The following is a 20,444-nucleotide window of genomic DNA, read 5'->3' on the forward strand; positions in this document are numbered from 1 at the left end:
GCAGGATCGGTTATGTGATTCAAGATAGGGTATTTATTAACGGCCGGTACATATTACATTAGTATAGGGGAAAGAGGAGGGAGGCCGCCCATCACTGCCGTGGCTGAGAGACGTTATGCTTCAACTTGCATTCTCGTTCCAGCCCTCGAGCTCGGAACTCATGCTCGCTCCACTGTCACGGGATTCCGGTGCAGGGAACCATGATGCAGCCAGTCAGGTCTCTTCGGCCAGGCAGGTGTCTTCCCGTGTAACACAAATGCTACAACGTCCCACCCTTTTTGATGCATGCCAGCAAGAGAGGGGCCGGGAACAGCAAACTCAAAATGAGGCATCTTGGGCACTCACCCTTTTCAACACGTCAGCAGCAGGGCATTGTTCCTACCAATCACTTAAAAAGGCTTTGTAAGCTTTGCAACTGAAGTATGGGAACCAATGCTACAGGTGGGACACACCGGCCAGCAGAAGATCACTTGCGAGATTGGTCAGAAGTTACAGCGATTCCATCACACTCTAACAAATAGCAAATGCTAGATGCCTTTGAATACCATGGAGCAAAAACAAGGGCCTTGATGACGGGTCCTTGATATTTCACAACAGCTATCTATTTCTTGAAGCCACTGATCAACTGGGAACCGACAGCTTCGCCATGTGACCTATCTGTGACGGCCACAGGGCGAAGGTCTTCCTTGAAGAAAGTAAACAGAAGTATTCCATAAGCACACAAACGTGAAACCTTTCACCTTGAAGTAATTAGCAACTGTATTTTTCTGGTTTGGATCACCTCACCCGCAAGTAAAATATTAGCATATCCTCAAATTGAAACCGGTAACCCCGAATTAATTCAGTATGATCAACTGATTTTCCCATTTGTTTCCTCTGACTTGATCACCATGGAACTGATCGAAGTTAAATGTTAAATTATATTTATACCTTGTTGGTAATATTGATTAAGGCAAAAAGAAAATATTTGAAGGATTCTGGTTACGATAATTTCTCAATTGTGTTTAAAATGCTTCAAAGCATAATTAACTGAGAATTTACAGCATGTCTGAGAGGCCCAGGTTCACCAGGTATTCTACCTACATTCTGAAGTCATTAGTTGAAGTATCCAGCATGGTACTCTGGAAACAGGAACCAGTGAGTATCAAACAGGAAAGGCACTTTATTCTTCAGTTCCAGATAAGGCTTAGATGGGAGCAAAGGGAGTATAGACCTTCTCAGCTCACAGTCCCATGCTGAAGTCTCCACCAACAGTCACTCTGGGAAATCCCACACACTCACACTCCACATTCCAAAGGCATTCCATATGCAGCACCCAGCAGACAACATGCAGGATGCTACAATAGTGGTTGGTATCAGAGCTTCCATGCTTTACTTGTGACTTTTTCTTCCGTGCCGGTTCCTTTCTGCACCACCCTTTTGCTGTTTGATTTCTTTTCTTGTGTTGTCTTTTATGCTTACAGTTTCCTTTAAAATATTACAGCTTGCCTAGAATAGTTTTTTGGGTCTGATTACAAGTTCTCTCTTGGCTATTACATATCCCCGCACGTCAGCTGAAAGCTAGGGGAAAGCCTGGCCTGGAGCTTTCCGCTCGGCATGCACATTACTCCGTTCACCCCACTGCTATTCACGGCCATTGAGAGCATAGAATAGCAACGGATGGTTGCACTGTGTTATCTACGATGGTCGAAACTTAGAAACAATGTAGTGTTCCAACACAGTTTAATAAACAGTATTTGACAGCAAAAAAATTAAGATTCAAATGATTGAGTGAAATGGAGAAACTACTAAAGTGAATAATTTCGTTTTAATACCTTTAATACACTTTTCATTTGAAATAAAGGAACCGTCAGTTAAGTAGGCCATTCCTAAGGTGTGGCAAAACGTTGGCCTTTTTAAAAGCATGCACATGGTGTTTGTGGGGTATCTTAAGACTTTGGAAATGCAGCGGAATCGCAGCTTAGTAAGGAGCATTCTGGGAAAGGGGAAGGAACATTTGTTTACATTTCGCATTCCAAGAGCCTAGCTGAAGCAGTCAGAGATAAAATGAGGTGCGGAGTATTTGAAAGCCTGCAGGGAACAGCCATTGACAAAGCCAGTGGCTGTTGCACGGTCAAAACCTTTTCTGAGTTCATGCCTCTAGACACACTGAGGCAGGTGGGGGCTGATATGTAGAGGGGAAAACTGAGATACCCTCGAAAAAGGATGCAGAGGGGTAGATGAATGAATACGAATGCGAGGATTGATGAATGAAGGAGAGCAAGGGGGGATGTGGGAATTGATAGCTGTGATGGTAGATGACTGTGTAAGGGTATGGCGCTGGAGGGGTGAATACAAGATTTCAAGATAGATAAATAAATGAAAGGTTAAGGGAATAGGATACTATGAGGATGTATGGAGTGATAAAGGCATACGTGTGATATAGATGAATGGACTGTTGAATATGCAAGTGGGAATAACTGAGGATGTTGGATCGGATGGATGAGAATGTGAAGATGAGTGAATGTGAGGATGAAGGATAAGTCAATGAATTTGAGGATGATTGAGTACTGCCAGCCAGCATGGTAAGAGAGCACAGGATGAAGGAAAAGAGATCACAACTGGGAGGTCAGAGAGAATTTTAAGTAGTGGGAGTAGAGACCAATGGCGGAAGTGAACTTGCAGGTGGTGATCGAGCAGACTTGGCCTTTGCCTAGAAGATTCCCTGGGCAAAAATATATTTGATGCCCGACCACCAGGAAATAAAATCACTGCACCACTGCACATCTATATGCAACACTTTATAGCAACATGACACACCATTATTTGTCGGCCTTTTCCCCCATTTCCTGCATTTAATATTAAAACCCTGCAAAGCTCATCTAAAAGAACACAATCAAAAACACCATTAAAACAGCAACCAAATGACAAAGATGTTCACAAAGTGCAAGTAAGTAAAATGCAATCTCTTTTATAAAAATGCCTTTTGAAGGTGCATGGAAAGAACACGTTTTATATTAAGTAAGGGAACAGCAAATCCTTCTATGGTGGAAGCACAATAAAGGTTTTGACCATAGGTATGTGTGCTCTGCATTTAATGACCGAAGTGTGAATATTTCCCATTGCGCAACATTCTTTTTTGAGGCTGCGTAAAAGGCGTGCCTATTTATATTCTGCCATTTGCGTAGTTTCCTCCATCCTCAAATAAGCTGTATGTCAGCAATGGGTTCCAGTGGGACCCAATTGAGAAATCCCGCCTCTCCTGTAAGTAGCCCCTACTGTCTCACGCTTTTCACCGCAAGGCACGGTGCTCTGGCATTGATTACATTTAACGTTTTCCAAATGGTTTCTACTAGGTAAATTTGCTCACAGATATCTGCACATCTCATGAAACTCTATCGAGAAAGATCCATGCATGTTTATATTTAATTAGGTGTATCTATGAAAACCCATGCGCTACCACTGGAAACACTAGAAACTTAGATGCAGTTTCAATAACTTGAGCTGCTCACTGCTGATATTATAATTATAATTGTTCCTTTATAAGGCGCTTAATACTAGAGATTGGTTTCTAAGCACGTGATCGGTATTCGAACCTGTTTTACACTGCCTTGTCTTGCTTCCAACACAAATGCATTGCCCCTGAGCTATCCCCCCTCATATGGAACATTTTCAATATTACACCACTGCCTTAGCAGCCTATGTTATCTTAGGTTTTTTTTAACTTGAAGGCATGGTGTCTCTCCTGTTGGAAATTCTGCTTTAGTATTTCAAAATAGTTTCTAATGGGTCCAATTCTTGACATGGTTTTTGTAGGTCTCCCGAACTGCTTTGAAGTAGTTTTTAGTGGTGATTTTTGTCCGGCCCTGTGCACTGCTCCACCCTCCATATCCCTGTCTGTACATATGCCGAAAATGCTATGCTAGCTCAGCTCTTTGCCATACTGATCACCCCTCCGTTGTTCCTTGTCACCCTTCTTTCTCTCACTACCACTCTTTCCCTCGATTCCTCTTTCCGTCACTCAACACCTCTCAGTCCCTCACAGCCATTCTTCGAAAAGCCTATACCAAAGCCAAAACTAGTGGTATTGTCAATGATTGTTCAGTTTTTATGTTGCAATGTTTAAGGTGGTTCCAGTTTTATGCACTCCCAGTTTTGAGGCTAACCCTGAATGGGGCACAGAGAGAGAAGGTGATAGGCCCAGGATCAAACAATGTTGGTAATGCGTGGAATCCAGCTCTCCTAAATTCTAGACTTGCGTCCAATTTGGCACACATTTGAACTGTCAAAAAACATGCAAAATAATTGGAATTATAATAGCAAGCAAAATGATCAAACCTTCCACCAAATATTTACTTTGCATAAGGTTGAAATTATCGGCATAACTGAGGGAGAGGATGCAATTTATCTTCCCTCTGTTTTGGTTGTCTTTCAACGACGTATCCCCCTGGGAATCTCTCCACCCACCAAATGTGTAGGCTACCATTTCTTTGACTTTTCTTTGAATGGACCATGGCCCATAAGTAATCTTAACAAAATATAATACGTTTTCATAGAAATATGTTAGGCAAAACGAGCATAGTCGCTTTTGGGGGTGAAGTTAGCACACGAACGAATGCATACATTCAAAGTGCAATGCATTTAAATAGGTGCATTCAAAGTGCAAGAAAGGAAACACACAGTTAACATTTCGTACTTGACAAACTTAATGATAAAAAAACATACTGGCAGATATCAAAAGAGGTGATTTGCTACATTGCGGCAGATACTTTTGGCTTTATCGGATTTAAATGTGACCCCCCCTCCCCAACCCCCCCCCCCCCATCACACAGGCTGATGATCGTGAGGTGATAATGACCAGACAGGAGGTCCCAGTATAAGAGCCGCCAGATGTTGAATAAAGAAATTAAAGGGAGGCAGGGGAGAAACCCTGAGGCTCCCCCTCTTGTCAGCGTCCTGGGTGAACGCCAGGGCCATCCTTGCCTAAGGCCAGCCCCGTGAGAGAGTGCACGTGGGGGTGGGGGAATTGTGAGGGAGAGTGATGAAGAATTCCAGAGAGAAAGCAGAAGAGTTAGAGAGAGAGGGAGAAACGGAGAGAGAAAGAAAGAGAGAGAGAGAGAGAGAGAGGGAGAGAGAGAGAGAGAGGGAGAGAGCAAGAGGAAAAAAGAAGGGCACATGCTTAGTCAAGTCAAAACTAAAAAGTGAATGTCAGGTCCTTCTAAAGTGCCAGCTCCGCACCTTAAGGATTGTCACTGACACTGCTTACCACCAGCATTCTATCCTCCGTGGTGAGGTCCCTTGATTGCGTGCACAGAAGTCGGGTGTGGGCCCTGAAGTCCAATTAGCCCGATGGTTCCTGGTGTCTCTTCAATGGGAGGAGGATCCCTTTTAAGTCAAGGTTGTTTGGGATTTGAAATTAGTTCCAGGAGTGGGGAACGTGCCATATGAGGGTACGTTTTAAAGTTCTCTCTGTGGCCCTGTGCCAGGCTGCACACTTCTATGTACTTCTCTGGGCACAGTACCAGGAAGCCGCCTGTACCTTCCAGCAGCTCCTGTCCCCTTCCACTCTTCTTGGCTCCTCTCAGCCAGACTCTCAGTCCATGCAGCACCTCAGATCTCTCCTGCAGCGTTAACTGTACTGTGAACCTGAAAGCGCCCAGCTACTCCTCCATGCCAGTCCCCAGACGTAATGGTAATGGACACTTAAAGAGGAATGCACATCACAGACATGCAGAGAGTAGTGGGCAATATGGTGGCCATTTTACGAGAAGAGGATGGGTATTGTGGCAAGTGCCATCCCAGCTTTAATGCAAGCATGCAAAGTTAGATACATGGTATCACCTCAAAAAAACGAATGCAAAAACAGCAAAAAATGTGGTTGGTTGAATTTTTGCTGGATTCTTGCACGTTTTTTTACAAAAACGATATGGGGTTGGGTTCGGGTATGATTTAAGATGGGGCTGTGGGGTCAGGGCGGCTGTGGAGGGAGAGGGAGCCCTGCATTAAAAAAAGAAAAAAGTGCAATTTTGTTTTGTTTTCTCGAAATTCGATCAACACCAATTTTTGGTTTGTTTTGGGCCTCTTTTTTTCCGTATTTTAGAGTAGATGCAGAGACATAGATATGAAGCAAACGAAAGTAAATGCAAAGGCAAAGGGCCTCATTACAGGTTTGGTGCTGAGATACCATCAAACGGATTTACTGTTAGCGCCACTTGGTCCGATGAAATTAATTTCCAAAATGTATTGCTTTGTGTAAATGATAAGAAAAGGCCTTCCAGTCCCTATTTTAAAGGATTGCCCTAACTAACACAATACTAACTAGGGTGCTCTTCGCCAATAGCGTAGTTCAAAGCAATAGTCCATCTTTCTCCAGCATGGGGTCTGGCATGGATTCACATGCTCATGAATATTCCCCGTCGTCAGGCTGGGAATCCTCGGTAAAGAAAAAACCAGTATCAGTTTCGTTTCTGATCTGTCTTTCGTAGTAATAACCAATCACTGGTCTCTGCGTCATACTGACCACAGCCAATGACTGCCCTCTACCTAAGCACCGCCTCTGGCAGCCATCTTCAGATTTTTACCGCACGTTCATGTGTTGGGATCCTCGTGCTATTGCTCTCGAGCGTTAGTGCTATTTTTTCGCGCTTTTTACAAAAAACTTCGATTCTTTCGGTCAAAAGAGCCTCAAGCTCCACCGATCCTACATCCGATCAACGGGGACCCGTGTCGGATTCATCTGTGCCCCTCAAGGGTGAAGATTTGGTCGAGCTACACTTCGGAGGACTCCAGAAGCTTCTCAGGCCCTGTCTCGGAGATGGCCCAGGAGAAGGGAAGCTCGACGCCCGGAAAGCTGTTCAGGGTCTGCCCTGGATGCCAGCTGCAGAACGTCTTCAAGGAGGACGAACACTCTTTCTGCCTTTACTGCCTTCATGAGGACAAGACGCACGTGGAGAAGGACTGTGCGTTTTGCGGCAACATGTCGGAACGGACCATGAAGGACCGCCATCAACGTCTCGCCAACTGGCTGGAGGGTAAGAGCCCGTCTGGCGAGAAGAAGAAGAAATCCGAGCGGTCTTCTAAGACCTTTGAGGGCGCCCCGGCGACGGGGGCCCAACATAAGGCCAAGCACCGCGAGTCCGCTGGCACCGGGAGCGCCGAACGGTCGGGCTCTACGGGCGCCAGGCAGGGCGCACCCTCCCCGGCACCATCAACCACGAGCCAACGCTCTGGGTCGGGTAAGAGGAAGGCCGAGCACCCGGCGAAGCTCCTGGAGAGGCCCCGGTCGAGCTCTAAGGCAGAGGAGGAGCGTGGCAGTGCCCCCTCCCTCAAGGATAAGGCGGTGAGCGCACCTAAGGTGGTGAAGGCCTTGATCCATCCGACCAAGCCCTCTATCGAAACGGTCGCGGCGGCCCTGGCTCAGCCTGTGGTGGCTGCACCAGTGGTGGCGACCTCAGGGCCCAGAATCTCCCTGCCTCCTCGGAGGGAGTCTTCCTTTGTGCCCATCGATAGGACCCCCGTGAAACCCTCCGTGGGGAAGAAGAAGGGGGGGCAGGGCGTCGTCGTAGAGTCGGCCTCAACCTCAGAAGAGGAGCTGATCGAGGTCTTAAGCCACGGCCTAGGCGTGGAAGAAGGCCAGCCCGTCGGAATGGACCCCGACGCAGGTGACGACGACGACATCGTCGAGGATACCGACGGGGCCCCTGCTCGCCCGTCGGATTCCCCTCTGCCAGCGCCGCAAGACAACTCGGCGGCCATTTTGTTGGCCATACAGTCCTTATGCTCCGAGATAAGGACGAGGCTACCGTTACCGACGGAGGAACCTCTCCCGTCGGGGGATCCAGAACCGGGACCTTCTGGTGTTCCCCCTACTAAGAAAAGAAGGATCCATCCACCACCTCCTTTTCAACCGTCGCGCCCCTTCCAGCCCTCCTCCCCGTCCACCCGAGGGGATGATACGGGGACTGACACGGCAGCGACGGGTACGGACGACGAGGCATACGACGAGGATTTCCCGTCGTCGCCTCCCACCAGGGCCTCTCCGCCCGACGAGATCGGATCTTTCCACTCCATGATCTCCAGGGCTTCCGAGCTTTTCCAACTCTGCCCTGAGGAGAAGAAAAAGGAAGGCTTCCTTTATCAGCGGCGCGAGGCCATGAGGAAGACGGTCCTCGCAGTGCCTCTGTTGGACGACATTTGGGATGAGGGCCTTTCCCTCCTCAAGAACCCTTCCACGACGCCAGCTAGAAGAGACCGGTACGAGAAAAAGTACCGGGTCCCGGACACGGCCCCCCTATGCCTCCGGGCGCAGCCTACCCCGGACTCCGTCGTCTCCGCGGCAGCCAGGAAGAAAGCGGGGGGGGGTGCGGCCTCCACATCGACTTCCCCGCCGGACGGCGAGGGAAAGAAATTGGATACTATGGGGCGTAGAGTCATCTCGTCGGCAGCGACGACGATTAAAGCGGCCAACGCCTTGGCTATCGTGGCCCGCTACGACAGGGAGCTCTGGTACAAGATGGCTCCCCTGCTGGATTTTCTGCCGGACGACAAGAGGGCGGAGGCCCTTGAGATCCTGCAGGAAGGTGAGGTGGCCTCGGACCACGCCATCACCGTGGCGACGGACATCGCCGACACTGGATTCCGCCAGCTGGGCAACGGTGTTTGCCTTCGACGTCGTGGATGGCTCAAAGCTACGGACTTCCGGCAGGACGTCCAGACCAGAGTCCTGGACATGCCCTTCGACGGGAACAACCTGTTTGGGAAGACAGTGGACGATTCCCTTCAGGCCATCAAGGCGGATACTGAGACGGCCCGGGCCCTTGGAGTCCTGCAACGACGGACGCCCTTTCGGAGCGGCGGAGGCAAGGGCGCCTCCAAAGGTTCCGGCGGCGGTTTCGCTTCCTACCGTCAAGCGGCCCGCTCGTCGTCGCAAGAGGCCTACAGAGGACGAGGCAAGTCTAGCGGACCCCGCCGTCGTCGCCAAGGAGGTCAAGGCGGCAAGGCCGCGTCCAAGCAGGATTGAACCGGCCTTGGGGTCGGGCCCCCACCGAAGCACCCCGGTGGGAGGCCGGCTGGCGGGCTTCGTCAGCGTGTGGGAGTCCATCTCCACCGACCGTTGGGTGCTGGACGCCCTGGCCCGGGGCCACGCGCTCGAATTTCAAAGAAGGTGCCCGCGCGTCCCCCCCGTGGCCAGGAAAGAACTTCACGTCCCTCAACTTCTCCTGGAGGTAAAGGCGATGCTCAGAAAGGGCGCCATCGAACTCGTCCCAAAGAGGCTTCGGGGCTCCGGAGTCTACTCGAGATACTTCCTCGTGAAGAAGAAGACGGGAGGATGGCGCCCCATCCTGGACCTGCGACGTCTGAACAAGTTCATCAAGGCGCAGAAGTTCCGGATGGTCACCCTCCAGCACGTCCTGGGTCAGCTGGAGGAAGGAGACTTCCTATCGTCGTTGGATTTGGAGGATGCCTACTTCCACATTCCCATCCTAAAGGGGCACCGCAAATTCCTCAGATTCGTGGTCCAAGGACGTCATTACCAGTTCAAAGCCCTTCCCTTCGGACTACGGTCGGCACCCAGGGTATTCACCAAGTGCCTTGCACCGGTGGCGGCGCAGCTGCGCCGCGAGGGGATCCACGTCTACCCCTACCTGGACGACTGGCTCATCCGCGCCAAGACGAGGGAGCTCGCCGTGGTCCACACAGCAAGGACCGTCCAACTCCTCACGGACCTGGGATTCTCCGTGAACTACGCCAAATCCCACCTGGTGCCCGCGCAAGTCGCACTGTTTCTGGGAGCGAGGCTCGACACAGTGTCCCTTCTGGCCTCCCCGTCGGAGGAGAGGACCAGGACCATCTTGGGCAAGGTGCAACGGATGTTGGTGGCCGACGCGGCCAAAGTGAGGTCCATCAAGTCCCTCCTCGGGATGATGTCTTCCTGCATCTACCTCATTCCCATGTGCAGGCTCCGGATGCGCCCGTTGCAAGAATTCCTGGATGCGCGCTGGATCCAGACGACGGCAGCTTCGAGGAAAGGATCAAGCTCGACGAGAGTTTCCGACGAGCGATACGGTGGTGGGGCACCCGCGCGCATCTAACGGCGGGCATGGACTTCCAGACCCCAGCCCACCAGGAGACTGTGACCACGGATGCCTCCCTGGAAGGGTGGGGAGCGCACACCGAAAATCTGCACGCAAGGGGACTCTGGCTCCCGACGGAGAAGTCCCTACATATCAACGTCCTGGAGCTCCGTGCAGTGTTTTGGGCCCTCAGGTCCTTCCTTCCGTCCCTCAAGGGCAAGGTGGTGAGGATCTTCACCGACAACACCACCACCATGTTTTACATCAGGAAACAGGGCGGAACCAGGTCCCCAGCGCTGTCCAAGGAGGCGCAGGACCTGTGGCATTGGGCCGTCGCCCAAGGGATTTTTCTGGTGCCGTTTCATCTGGCAGGGATAAAAAACACCATCGCCGACTCACTCAGCAGGGAGCTGCGCTCGTGCCACGAGTGGGAACTACGGCAGGATCTGGTGGATCGCCTCTTCCGACGGTGGGGCACACCCCAGATCGACCTGTTCGCGACGGCGACGAACACCAAGTGCCGGAGGTTCGCCAGCAGGTTTCCCCAGACGAGGAGCATGGGCGATGCTTTCTCGTTCCCCTGGGAGGGCCTGTTCCTCTACGCGTTCCCTCCCTTGCCTCTGCTAATCCGGCTCGTCAACCAGCTCAAGAGGTCACGGTGCAGGATGATCCTCGTCGCACCTGCGTGGCCGAGGCAGATATGGTTCCCGGACCTTCTGGACTTGTCAGCGTCCCCGCCGATCAAGCTGCCGGCGGACGCGGATCTACTCTCCAGGGAAGGAGGCGCCATCCTCCACCACGACCCGAAGTCGCTGAACTTGCAGGCCTGGCTCCTGCAGCACTAGAGTTTGGAGGATACGACATACCGGCCGATTGCAGAGAGGTTCTTGCAAAGGCCAGGGCGTCCTCGACTCTTAAATGCTACGGACACAAATGGAAGAGGTTCTCTGTCTGGTGCCACGCACAGAAGATTAACCCTCTACGGATTACGGCTCCCCAAGTACTGCCGTACCTGCTGACGCTGGCCAAAGCTGGTCTGGCACATGCGTCCATCAAGATTCATCTTGCTGCGATCTCCCGATACACCAGAACCACGGGCCGGACGTCCTTGTGGTCTCATCGTCTGGTGAAAGAGTTCATGAAGGGACTGTTCAGATCGTTCCCGCCGGTGAAGGCCCCGGCCCCGGCGTGGGAGCTCAACGTGGTGCTGACCAAGCTCATGGGACCTCCGTTCGAGCCTCTGCACTCGGCCCCGTTGAAGTTTCTATCGTGGAAAACAGCTTTTCTTGTGGCCATCACCTCCGCACGACGAGTGGGAGAGATCCAGGCCCTTTCCTGCAAGGCCCCGTACTTGACTTTCCACGACACGAGGGTAGTGCTCAGGACGCACCCCTCCTTCATGCCCAAGGTACCGTCGGACTTCCATCTCAACGAACCCTTGGTGTTACCTGTGTTCTTCCCGTCGCCTTCATCGCCGGCTGAGAGGACTTTGCACTCACTGGATGTAGCTAGAGCGCTGATGTTCTACGTGGACCGCACGAAGGGTTTTCGGAAGACGTCACAACTCTTTGTGAACTTTGGACCTGTCAATCAGGGGAAGGCTCTCTCGAAGGCTTCCATCTCCAGATGGCTCTCCGGCTGTATCATGTGCTGTCACCGGTTGGCAAACCGACCGCTGCCTGGCCGTCCGAGAGCCCATTCCACCAGAGCGATCGCAGCTACCACGGCGTTCCTATCTGGTGTGCCCCTGCTGGACATATGCAGGGCTGCTACGTGGAGGTCGACGCACACCTTCACGAAATTCTACTGCGTCGACCGGGATTCCAGGGAGGAGTCCAGGGTCGGCCAAGCAGTGCTGCGCAACCTGTTCGCCTGAGGTGAGCCTGGTGAGGAGGTAAGATGCTTAATGTTGAGTTGATGTGATGCTTAATGTTGAGCCTTTGCCACCTCCCGTGGTTGTGCATGTGTGTACTGCTATGTATTCTTTATTCATGAGCATGTGAATCCATGCCAGACTCCATGCTGGAGAAGGAACAAGTTACTTACCTGTAACTGTTGTTCTCCAGCATGGGTCTGGCATGGATTCACATGCGAACCCTCCCGCCTACCCCTCTGCGGCTCTTCACTTGGTCATACTGCCACTTCACGTGCTTCCAAATCTGAAGATGGCTGCCAGAGGCGGTGCTTAGGTAGAGGGCAGTCATTGGCTGTGGTCAGTATGACGCAGAGACCAGTGATTGGTTATTACTACGAAAGACAGATCAGAAACGAAACTGATACTGGTTTTTTCTTTACCGAGGATTCCCAGCCTGACGACGGGGAATATTCATGAGCATGTGAATCCATGCCAGACCCATGCTGGAGAACAACAGTTACAGGTAAGTAACTTGTTCCTTCGTCCAAAAGCTAATCTATGATAACCCTATCACTAAGCAAAACAAAAGAAAGGTCCACGTGAACGACTCCCTTCTTGTGGAAACGCCTTTGCAGCTTCAGTAAACTATTCCTAAATAGTTCTTGGTGACATCCTGAATCAGTTCTTTCAATTCTGAAAGGGGGCTCTTCCACCTCACCGGTGTATCCCCTTTTCTTCCTGGACAAAGTCACTTGGTTTCTCAATTTAGGGTGTTTACCCATATCCTTAATGACTACTTGTAGTGTCTATTTGCTACTTTCTTAACTTACGTTTGGATGCTGTGATCCCCTTTATTTCTTATTCAGGCGGTTCTTTCTCCATTCACTTTCTTTAGTTCTTGTCTGTTCACTGGAACAAGTAGATTGGGTCCCTAAGTGTTCTTCACTTGCTTTAACTTTTGTCCCCTCACTGGGACGAGTAGGATGTGTTCTTAAGTGCTCTTAACTAGGCTTGACTTAGTAGGGTGAGTCCTAAGTGCTGTTCACTTGTCTTGGCTCTTAAATACTCACTGTGATGAGTAGGATGAGTCCCTAAGTGCTCTTCACTTGTTTTGACTCTTAACCATTCACGGGCACGAGTAGGATGAGGGTTATCTGTATCCCTTTTCCCCCTCCCAGGTCTCCCGCCGCTCCCGGTACTTTCTTCCCTGCAGGCTGGCGTCAACTGATCTTCCTGCAGTGTCAGGATCCCTCCTGGAGTGTGGACAACTCCAGCGTTCACTCCTATTTCTCGTGTTCGTTCCTGTGGCTCCGTGGAGCCAATACTGCAGCGCCGTTGTTTAAGGACTGCATACTCCACCACTCGTGGTTCATGCATGGCTTTTCACCCTCTCTGTGCTCCTTTTTCTTGTCGGCTGGCCGAATCCTCTCGAGTGATGATCTCCTGGGTTTCAGCACCTTCTTCCTTCTTGCTCCTTTGAAACTCCTGGCCTGCACGTTCTCTGGATGCTAGTCCTTCTTCCCTTTTAACTTGAGTTTCCTGGGTCCTCCCCATCATAGGATTGTAGTCCTTTCTTTCTCACGAGCACTCTCCATTACTCACTCTATCTTCCTCTTCCCATTATGGTTGGCCTCCTACCATTTGACAATCTCTATGCCTTTTTTACACTTCTTCTCAGTGTTTTTGACTTTAGGTTTGTGATTGATGCCACAAAAGCAAACAGTAACTTGTTCAGGATGATTTTTCTGAAGTCCTGATGGAATGTTGGGCTCATACAAAAGGGGGTTAGGGAATTCCTTGAGGGAATCAGAGTCAGTGTTCCCAAGAGGGGAACCTCTCCTTGTGAGTTCCCGCTTACCGCCACCCCTAAGGGGAATATTGTGCAGCGGGCTCACTTCCCTAGCCTCACAAGGAACGGCTCCCCCCCTGGCGAGAAGTGACGGGATCCTGCGATTCATCAACATACCCTTTCCATTATGAGTCTGCCTTCCCCTTCTTCACAGACTGGAAACCTACTAAGGAAATCGACATTCCCTTGCTCTTTACCTCTTATATGTTCAACGGTGAAGCAGTAGGGTTGAAGGTCTAACAACCATTGCATGATTCTTGGGTTGGTATCTTTCTTTAGACTGAGCCAGGTCAGGGGAGAAGTGGTCTGTCACTAATCTACATTTTCTTCCCGTCAAATAGTATTTTTGATATGTATTTGCCTACTTAATGGCCACAGCCTCTAATTCTATGGTTGCATAATTCTGCTCTCTCAGAAAGAGTTTCCTGCTAATGTACAGAACAGGATATTCTACTCCCTCAAATTTCTGCGAGAGCACAGCGCCAATGACTACTTTAGAATTGTCTGTTGTAGGATTAATTCCCTGTTGAAATTAGGGACCTTTAGAACAGACACAGTATGTGTTTTAACATATCAAAGCTACTTTGGTCTTTTGCCTCCCACTTCAACTTTTGGGCCACTGCATTTTTCAGTTCATCTGTTACACAATAGGTGACAGTGGAGTATTTGGGAATGAACCTGCGATAAAAACCTTTAAGTCCTAATAAGGCTTGCAGTTCTCTTTTTGTTTTGGGTGGTGCTGCCATTTATACACCCTTAACCTTCTCAACCTGGAGTTGGACCAAGCCTTTACCCACTAAAAGGGCAGCAGATGTAATGTTCAGACACAATGGTGGCATATTTTTGTATATAAACATTTATTTATTGATAAAAGGTTGGAAAAATGCCTCTCGATCCCTAATGCTAAGAAGGGTTTGCCTACCTCAAAGAGAACTAGTGAAATTGCCAGGAAGTCCAAAACTAAAATGTCTGTCACTGGCGTGTCTCAAACATACCTCTGTCCCAAACACTAACAATCTAAAGTAACTGTGCAAGGATGTTCTTTTCTGAAAGTAAAAGGTGTTCTTCGTGTTTTCAACCAACAGAAAAGTTACCAGTCTCTCTGGTAATAAAAGGTGATGCAAAATAATGTTACAAAAAATACGGGATTCCAATGCTAGGGTTGTGCTCCTTTCCCCTAGACTATTTCTTGTCATATGCTCATTCCTTTAGGCTCCTGAGCCCCTCTTCTCTTAGATAAAATGTCACTGGGCAATTCACAAGGTAATGCGTTTTGTGTTTGTGTTTCTTTTTCCTAGCAACTTGACACAGTTCGCTATCATGCGCAGGATTCCTTTTGTCCATTCCAGGGTTCTTTACCCTCTTGTTCTCAATCTCTTATGTGGGTCCGAGTCCCAGACTTGTAATACGTTACACAGCTTGGTTCACTCTCTGGCCAAGCCAGGGTTTTCTTATTGACTGTCTCTCTTTCTCTCACAGGGTCCCAGACCCTTCTTTCCTCAGATGGCTGAGGACCCTAGACTTGCATTGGTGCGTTGTATCCACTTGGTTCACTCTCCTGCCAAACATACAACTCTTCCGACTTTGCTTCACTTGCATTCAGGGTCCGAAACCCTCTTGTCTGGGTCCGGTTTCCAGACTTGCTCAGCTTTGTTGTATCCGCTTGGCTCACTCTCCTGCCAAGTATAAAACTTGTTCAGGGTCCCAGACCCTTTTATTCTCGTTCGCTTGTTTGGGTGCGGGTCCCAGACTCTCACGGCTTCATTGTATCCCATTGGTTCACTCTCCTGCCACAACTGGTTCAGGTCCCAGACCCTCTTATTCTTTTTATCCTGTTTGGGTGCGGGTCCCAGACTTGCACGGCTGCTTTGTATCCCCTTGGTTCACCCTCCTGCCAGGTATACAACTCACTCAGGGTCCCAGACCTTCTGCTTCCAGCTTTTTATTAATCTGTTGCTTCCCTGGACCATCTGCACCTCCCGGACACCCCGCGTACCTGTTTCCTTCCTTCTCGCAGGTGTCAGCAGTCCCCAGGCAGCTGTGTCCCTTTGTGAGGCTCTGGTAGCATTCAGGTTTCCAGTGGCGTCTGCAGCAGCTCGGCAGTCTTCTAACGCTTCCAGGCTGCACATTCTCCTTCATGTGCACTTCGCTGGGGCCTGAGATGCCTAGATGATTCACTCAACGGCAGCCCGAGTAGTCCTCTCCTAGCAGACCATGTTCGGGTTCCCCCTTTCCTCTCGGTACGGCTTCCCTTTCAGCTCATCTCTGCTGCTTTCCTGCATGGCTCCCGCTGTTCCTTCTCAGAGGGCCGCTCTCTCCTCTTGGTATCCCCCCTGAACTGTTTTGAAACTCCTGCGTGTGATTGTTGTACTCCTTTGGACCAATCATTTGTGGCAAGAATCTAGATCGCTCACTCTGCTTCTCCAGAGTGACCCTGAGACTCCCGGTCATCTTCTTCACAGTACAAGATTATTTTTATTTATTGGATATTTGTATATCGCCTATACACAAGTGTTTCCAAGCGCCAAGTTTCCAAATTATATGTATAACACTTAGTACTTTCTGGTCTCTCAGTCTCGTCATGTCTGTTGGTTTGATTGACTTGACATCAAAATACATTAACTCCATCTAGCGAGTGGGAAGGAGGATTTAGGGTTGAAGAAGGGGTTGAGTGTATTGAGACATGCTTATACTGCGTTCTCTGATGATGATCACCGCCAATCCCATAGAAGGATTCCTTCCCCATGTGATCCTCACTTGGTGCACCACCCTCAGGGGGAGTATTGTACTGTGTACGCACCGCCCTGCCCCCATGAGAAAGGTCTCCCCCTACAGGATAGGGAACGACATCCTCAGATTTGTCACACCATGAAAAATCCTAGTTGCTTATGGCCGAACCACTTCAAGAGCACCTTCTGATTGGAAGTGGGTAATTGTAAGAATACTTTCTGTCCCACCGAAAACGACTGGGGAACCGCCTTTTTATCATATTGTGCGTCCTGATTTTACTACCTCTCGCACTACGGCCATGCGCCGTTTAAGATGTTGGGCAGTTTGTGAAATATGCAAAGAAGCTTCCCCTCTCTCCCAGGTTTCTCGGAGCATGTCAAGGACATCTCTTGACTCCCTACCATAAAGGAGTTAAAGAGGCCTGAGGTGATTGTCCTCACTGCAAAAGGCACCCAAAGAATCATTATGTCCCCATTTTTGACATCTGCTTCAGCCAGTTTTTTCAAGATGTTTTTCAATGTCTGGTTGAAGCGTTCAACCAGTCTGTCCATTTGAGCATGGTAAACAGATGTTCAAAATGTCTTGATCTGTAGTATCTCTTTCCCCTCAGCCATTATTCCGGACATAAATGTGGGCCCCTGATCTGTTAAGATCTCTCTAGTGAACCCCACATGAGATAAGAAGGGAATGAGATGCTTCAAAATCAGGTGAGAGCTGTGATTCCTGAGGGCAAATGCTTCAGGATATCTTGTAGTATAACAACCAAGATATATATAGTTCCTATCTTGCTTGGTTCAAGCGTGCCAACAATATCCATTCCGATACGAGAGAAAGGTACCTCTATGATGGGGAGAGGTTGAAGAGGTGCAGGATGAACCATTGGGTTAGCTGTTTTTTTACATAGAGGGCAAATTGTCACAAAGTTTTTTATGTCGGCATAAATCCCTGGCCAGTAAAACTTTGGGATAACTTGAGTCAAGTTACGAAGTTACTTGACTCTGGGTTTTTGTCACTCCCTGATGGCCAGAGATTAAGTGTGAGTGCGCCAACTCCAATACTACCCTGCAGTGTCTCAGGGGAATCCCTAGTTTTGTTCTGGGTAGGTCCTCAGGAGTAGTATGACGTCGGTACAGAAGACCTCTTTTTAAGAAAAAGAAGGGTCCGCATGAGCCCTACCTTCTCTCTCCATAACCACTTTGGAAAAGGCTTCTGTGAAGATGGGATCATTGTGTTGGGCAAATAATAGATCTGGAATAAGATTGTTTTCTTCTGTTTGTGGGAGCAATTTCTCTTTGGGCACCTTATCTGCCCCTCCAAAGGCTTGGACACCCCTTTCAGTAACCTCATGTTCTTATACTTCTTGGGAAACAGGGAACATGTAATTTTCAAGTTTTCCATGAGCTATTCTCGTTCCTATTTTAACCTGGTAGGCTTGCTTCCCATAATTGTGTATCAGGACCTTAATGGCACCTCTATAATGAGGATCAATTACTCCAGTCATGACATTGAGACCATATTTCCAGGCTAACCCTGACTTAGACACAAGCCTGACATAGGCCGCTTTAGGGGGAGAGAGTACTGAGGCCCGTGGGAAACAGTTGTCTTTCTCTTACTTCGATATTGACTTCCACACTACTATGGAGGTCCAAGCCAATGAATTCAGGTGCAGCCAACGTAGGTGCTGAGGCTCTTGGTGTTAGTTTGCTAAACATCAGGGTCCCCCAACATTTGTCAGTTGGACAGTATCCCACTACTGACAAATAGTTCTTGGTGACTTCCGGAATCAGTTCCTTCAATTCTGAAAGGGGGCTATTTCACCTCCGGGGTATACCCTTTTCTTTCTGTACAAAAGTCACTTGGGTTATCAATTTAGGTTTTTGACCCTTATCCTTAATGACAACTTGTAGTGTCTCTTTGCTACTTTCTTCACTTAAGCTTGGATGATGTACTGCTCTATATTTGTTATTCAGATGGTTCTTTCTACATTCACCCTCCTTGGCTGTGCAGTGGGAGGAATAGATTTGGCCCCTTAGGGTTCTTCACTTGCTTTAACTTATATCCCTTCACTGGGATGAGTAGGATGAGTACCTAAGTGCTCTTCAGTTGTCTTGACTCTTAACCATTCAGTGGGGCGAGTAGGAAGAGAGTTATCTTTATCCCCTTTTCCCTCCTGGGTCTCCTTCCACTCTCGTTACTTGCTTTCCTATAGGCCTGCTTCACTGGGTCTTCCTGTGGGGTCCAGATCCCTCCTGGAGTGTGGACGGCTTGGCGTTCACTCCTTTTCTCGACTGAGGATCTCCCAGGTTTCAGCAGCTTCTTCCTTCTTGCTCCTTAGAAACTCCCTGGCTTAACGTTCTCTAGACGCTAGTCCTTCTTCCCTTTTAACTTGAGTTTCCTAGGTCCTCCCCAGCGAAGGATTGTAGTCCTTTCTTTCTTTCTCATGAGCATTCTCCATTACTCATGTGGAATCAGAAAAAATACAATATTACAGCTGTTACACCGAGCAAAGGAAAATACACCGACACAGGCTTATAAAGATTCCCAGAATCTTTATTACAAAACTGAACAGTATTCAACAAAGTACACAAATAGCTATTTGGTCGTCAATACATCACAGAGTTCACCAGCAGGGTACAATATGAGCAGTGAGGGAATTTCCTAGCTGGACATCGGTGCTTTTATACAATTTGTAAAATGATGTCCAGCCCCCTTACAGGTTAATCATGCACTGGGCTAGGGTCGCGCCAGGTTCACTTTCCTAATTTACATATCTCGTGCATGGGGTTTACTTTTCAATACATTTACTAACACACTCCATTATTCTTCAATTTAACATTTACACTCTTTATATATTGTTTTAATACAGACCAAACGATGTTTCGCATATTATATTCGGATAGCATTACTGTTCTTGTATACTTGTAGTTTAACATTGCTAATTCAAGTAATCCCCTGCTCCGAGGTCAACAAAGAACAAGGTCTACATGACCCTAACATGTAGCCTGAAGGCAGGTTGGACATTAACTTCCCTACCGAGGTTGGAGAGGTTAAGGCAACAACAAGGACACACGAAACGGCCATTTTAGATTACAGGGTGACTTTGTACAAAACCCCAGAATGGCGGTTTCTAACCTAAAATGGAGGCTTGATTCAAGATGGCGGCTTACATTAATTTCTAAGGTCAAGACCTTGCCGCAGAGAGTTATTTGCGTACAATTTTCAAGCAACTTGGCGTAGGCCAATATACATACAAATCACTTGTAATAAGAGGCATAATTTAATATCCGGTTTGACAACTCACTCTTCCTCTTCCCATTATGGTTGGCTTCCTACCATTTGACAATCTCTATGCCTTCTTTACAATTCTTATCAGTGTATTTGCCTTCAAGTTTGTGATTGATGCCACAATAGCAAACTCTAACTTGTTCAGGATGATTTTTCTGAAGTCATGATGCTATGAGGGGCTCATACGAAAGGGAGTTAGGGAGTTTATTGAGGGAATGAGAGTCCTCTTGTTCCCAAGAGGGGAGTCTCTCCTTGTGAGTTCCCGCTTACCGCAACACCTAGGGGGAATATTGTGCAGTGGGCTCAACTCCTTAGCCTCACAAAGAGCAGCCCCGCTCTGGTGAGAAGTGACGAGGCTCTGTGATTCATCACACCCAATGTATGGAGTCCATAGGACTCAATGGGGATTTCCACGGAATTACCACCGGTGGTAATTCTGCTGAAATGGCCGTTTTTTGGCAGTACAGTGGCGGAATTACCTCCAGCATTTTGCTCGAGGTTTTCCCTCCACCTTACCTCCAAACCCATAGTTCGGCGGTGCGGAAATGCGCAGGGTTTGAAATTAAGATTAGATAAGCAGGAGCTAAAACGAGCTCCTGGGTGTAAGGCATTACCCAGTAGACGGGAGCTACCATTCGGAACCAGGAGCCAGTACGCGGTGCATGGTAAATCT

At 48.9% G+C, this 20,444-nt stretch overlaps 1 protein-coding gene across 1 annotated transcript in view; it reads left to right on the top strand.

The window, feature by feature from the left end:
• Positions 1 to 20,444, top strand: part of LOC138497543 (uncharacterized) — a 522,626-nt gene that overhangs the window by 75,507 nt on the left and 426,675 nt on the right. The gene's annotated exons all lie outside the window — the stretch shown is intronic.

Source organism: Ambystoma mexicanum, chromosome 5q (assembly GCF_040938575.1).
Source record: "Ambystoma mexicanum isolate Mex_15411 chromosome 5q, UKY_AmexF1_1, whole genome shotgun sequence".
Lineage (NCBI taxonomy): Eukaryota > Metazoa > Chordata > Amphibia > Caudata > Ambystomatidae > Ambystoma > Ambystoma mexicanum.